The 5,000-nt window shown below is 34.2% G+C and overlaps 1 protein-coding gene across 2 annotated transcripts in view; it reads right to left on the reverse strand.

The window, feature by feature from the left end:
• Positions 1–4,960: 4,960 nt before the first annotated feature.
• The window catches only part of LOC106881607 (uncharacterized), a 6,650-nt gene continuing 6,610 nt past the window's right edge, over positions 4,961–5,000 (reverse strand). For both annotated transcript variants that reach the window (XM_089338036.1, XM_014932068.3), the window contains exon 2: positions 4,961–5,000. This exon is cut by the window's right edge and continues 1,764 nt beyond it. The gene's annotated coding sequence lies outside the window, so the exon portion shown is untranslated.

The following is a 5,000-nucleotide window of genomic DNA, read 5'->3' on the forward strand; positions in this document are numbered from 1 at the left end:
ATATATATATTATATGCGTGTATAGTATATATATGCGTGTATAGTATATATATGCGTGTATAGTATATATATGCGTGTATAGTATATATATATGCGTGTATAGTATATATATATGCGTGTATAATATATATGCATGTACAATATACATATGCATGTATATATATATATATATATATATATATATATGCATGTATAGTATATATATGTGTATATATATATTTTTATATACACATACAAATTCCGCCAAGGTCGACTTTGCCTTTTCATCCTTTCGGGGTCAATTAAATAAGTACCAGTTATGCACTGGGGTCGTTGTAATCGACTTAATCCCTTCCTCCAAATTTCGAGGCCTTGTGCTTCCAATAGAAAGGATTATTATTATTATTGTTGTTATTATTATGGAAAGTGGTGTGCTGACAGAACGGTTACTGAGTTGCACAAAATGCTTAGCAACATTTTGTTCATCTTTACATTGTGATTTCAAATTCCAGTGTGGCTGACTTTACTTTTCATCCTTTCGGGTCTGATGAAATAACTACTAGTCAAGAACTAGGATCAATGTAATTGACTAGACCCCCATCTCCATAAAATTTCGGGCCTTGTGCCTGTAGTAGAAAGGAGTACTACTACTATTATTATTGTTGTTGTTGTTGTTGGCAGAATTGTTAGTGTGCAGGACAAAATTCTTGGTGGCATTTCATCTGTCTTTAGATTCTGAATTCAAATTCTGCTAAGGTCGACATTCCATTTCATTCCTTTGGGGGTTAATGAAGTAAGCACTGGGGTCAATGTAATCAACTAGCTCCCTCCCTCGAACATTTCAGGCCTTGTGCCTATAGTAGAAAGAATTATTATTCTTATTCTTATTATGGAATAATAAATAAGACAGCGAGCTGGCAGAATCGTTAGTGCGGTGGCGAAATGCTTAGTGGTATTTTGTCTGTCTTCACGTTCTGAGATCAAATTCCACTGAGGTTGACATTGCCTTTCATCATTTCAGGGTCGATAAATCAAGTACCAGTGAAAGACTGGGCTCGATGTAATTGACTATCCTCCTCCCCACAAATTTCAGGCCTTGTGTCCATAGTAGAAAGGATTATTATTATCATTATTAAGGTGGTAAGTTGGCAGAATTGTTAGCACATCGGGGGAAATACTTAGCGGTATTTTGTCTATCTTCACTTTCTGAGTTCAAATTCTGCTGAGGTCGACTTTACCTTTCATTCTTTCGGTGTTCATAAAATAAGTACCAGCTAAGTACTGGGGTCGAAGTAATCGATTTATTCCCTCCCACAAATTTCAGGCCTTGTGTCTATAGAAGAAAGGATCATTATTATTATTATTATTGTTGTTGTTGTTGTTGGCAGAATTGTTAACATGCAGGACAAAATGCTTAGTGACATCTCACCTGTTTTTAGAATTTGAATTCAAATTCTGCTGAGGTCAACTTTTCCTTTCAGGGTTGATGAAATGAGTACCTTTTGAGCACTGGGGTGGATGTAATTGACGAGCCCCTCTCCCAAATTTCGGGCCTTGTGCCTATTGTAGAAAGAATTCTAATGGAATACAGTCAGGTGGTGAGCTGACAGTCATTAGCATGCTGGACAAAATGATAAGTGCCTATTGATTGTTTTTATGTTCTGGGATCAAATTCCGCTGAGGTTGACTTTGCCCTCCATCCTTTCAGGGTAAATAAAATAAGTTCCAGTCAAATACTGGGGTTGATGTAATAGACTAGCCCTTTCCCCACAAATTCCAGGCTTTGTGGCTATAGTAGAAAGAATTATTATTATTATGGAATACTGTACTGTGATCAATGTAAAAACTATATAATTCTTGTCCAAACTTATTCCTTGGGCAAGTATCTTCTATTATAACCCCTGACTAAAGTCTTGTGGGTGGGTTTGGTTACATGCTTTGTGTATCCAACTCTTCTCTCTTCCTTCTACTTTATTTTCCTCTGTTATTGCAACATTTGTTCATGTAATAAGTTTTATGCTCTTACAGTTGATGCCTGCTGGTCTCTCAAAACACTTATACATTATATTAGCATTAATACTGACATTTTCAGTGTTCCTCTTCTATATGCAAATGTGTGGAGGCGCAATGGCCCAGTGGTTAGGGCAGTGGACTCGCGGTCATAGGATCGTGGTTTCGATTCCCAGACTGGGCGTTGTGAGTGTTTATTGAGCGAAAACACCTAAAGCTCCACGAGGCTCCGGCAGGGGATGGTGGCGAACCCTGCTGTACTCTTCCACCACAAATTTCTCTCACTCTTACTTCCTGTTTCTGTTGTGCCTGTAATTCAAAGGGTCAGCCTTGTCACACTGTGTCACGCTGAATATCCCCAAGAACTACGTTAAGGGTACACGTGTCTGTGGAGTGCTCAGCCACTTGCACGTTAATTTCACGAGCAGGCTGTTCCGTTGATCGGATCAACTGGAACCCTCCACGTCGTAAGCGACGGAGTGCCAACAACAATGTAAATGTATATGTGTGTGTGTGTGTATTTGTGTTGCCTTGTCTTAACATTACATTGTTGTTGTAAATGAATGTCATTCCTTGCCACTGAGTATGTGGAAATGTCACCTTACTTAGAAATAGGTAAGATTTGGCAACATGAAGGGCATCTGGCCATAGAAAATGCAATTAACTTTGTCGAACTCATGCAAAAATATAAAACTGAACATGAAAATATTGTACATGTACAAAAGTTTTTCTGCTCCAAATCGACCTAACAAATTATTTCTGAATACCATATACAGAAATATTTGTTAGGTAGATTTGGCAACATGAAGGGCATCTGGCCATAGAAAATGCAATTAACTTTGTCGAACTCATGCAAAAATATAAAACTGAACATGAAAATATTGTACATGTACAAAAGTTTTTCTGCTCCAAATCGACCTAACAAATTATTTCTGAATACCATATACAGTAATTAGCTGAGTGAACATCAATGTATGATTTTGAATTATATGACAAAAAAATCTAAGATATCTGACTCTATAAAAAAAATTAGAAAAAGTGAAGATTAAAAAATGGTAAGGGAGGTAACTATGTTATGCCTGCAATTATTTTTATTCGTCACAGAACTAGTATTATGAACGATGTATTTTATATATTATGTAAAATACATATGTGGCTCGTGTCCATTTATTGAGAAGGTCTGAAAAGAATAAGCTTGTTTAAAGTAAAAACAAACAAAACAACAAAGGAGAAAATAGGCGCAGGCATGGCTCTGTGGTAAGAAGCTTGCTTCCCAACCACATGATTCTGGATTGGGTAAGCATCTGCTGCTATAACCTCAGTTTATCCAAAGCCTTGTGAGTGCATTTGGTGGACGGAAACTGAAAGAAACTCGTCGTGTATATATATATATATATATATATATATATGTATGTATATATATATATATATATATATATATATACATACATATACATAGATATTGATGTAGCAACATTTGAAATGTTGTCTAGGTAAATGCAACTGATGAAGACTAATCAGATTTACGTTGTGAAACGTATTTGAAAAGTCTGAAACCTAGGTATTGCATTATCCTTAATCTGGGTTGTTCATTTTCGGATGTTCTTCCTAAGGTAAGTTTTTCATGTTTTGTTGCACACACGCATTTTTGCCAGTATATACGCAGTGAAGCTATACAATAGCGTCGTTTTTATATCGATTGCTATTCTCCAGCAAATATCGGTACCTTGTTGTACCATTCTTATGAATTTATATACATATATATATATATATATATATACATATATATATATATACATATATATATATATACATATATATATATATACATATATATATATACATATATATATATATACATATATATATATACATATATATATATACATATATATATATATACATATATATATATATACATATATATATATACATATATATATATATACATATATATATATATACATATATATATATATACATATATATATATATACATATATATATATATACATATATATATATATACATATATATATACATATATATATATATACATATATATATATACATATATATATATACATATATATATATACATATATATATATACATATATATATATATATATATACATACATATATATATATGCCATTAAAACTCTTGATTGGACCATGTCAGGTGGGGGAGAAGAGCCATGCGAGGAGCGTGAAAATCACGGTGGTGCACCAGCATGACCTTGGCTGAAACACATAAATAAATAAATATATATATATATATATATATATACATATACATACATATATATATATATATATACATATATATATATATGTGTGTGTGTGTGCGTCTTTGTGTCTGTTTGTTTTCCACTTGACAACTGGGGTTGGCATGTTTGTGTTCTTGCAACTTAGTGGTTTGGCAAACCACATTGCTGCAAAGCAAGTTTCTTAACCACAGAGCCATTCCTAGTTACAAATAAATTCCGGTGAATTGTAACTGGGATTTGTTTTTGTTCTTGTTTCAGTCATCCGAGTGTGGCCATGCAGGAGCACCGCCTTAAAGGGGTTTAGTCAAAGAAATTGACCTCAGGACCTATTCTTTTTAAGTCTAGTGCTTATTGTCCCACTGTATGGTACCATGGGCAAGTGTCTTCTATTGTAGCCCTGGGCCAACCAATGCCTTGTGAGTGAATTTAATGGATGGAAACTTGGGGAAGCCCATTGTATATATATGTGTGTTTGTGCTTGTTCCCTGCCACTGCTTGACTACTGGTGTTGGTTTGTTTATATCCCCATAACTTAGTGGTTTGGCAAAAGAGACTGATGGAATAAGTTGTCAAACAGACTTGAAAAATAAATACTGGGTTGATTTGTTCGGCTAAACTCTTCAAAAGGGTGCCCCAGCATGGTCACAGTCCAATGACCAAAACATGTAAAAGATAAAAAAAGAAAGACAACTGAAAACAAATTCTATGTATTTACAAATATTTTTATTTTTGGATGTTCAG

The sequence above is a fragment of the Octopus bimaculoides genome, chromosome 20 (genome assembly GCF_046866305.1).
Source record: "Octopus bimaculoides isolate indiv1 chromosome 20, ASM4686630v1, whole genome shotgun sequence".
Classification (NCBI taxonomy): Eukaryota; Metazoa; Mollusca; class Cephalopoda; order Octopoda; family Octopodidae; genus Octopus; species Octopus bimaculoides.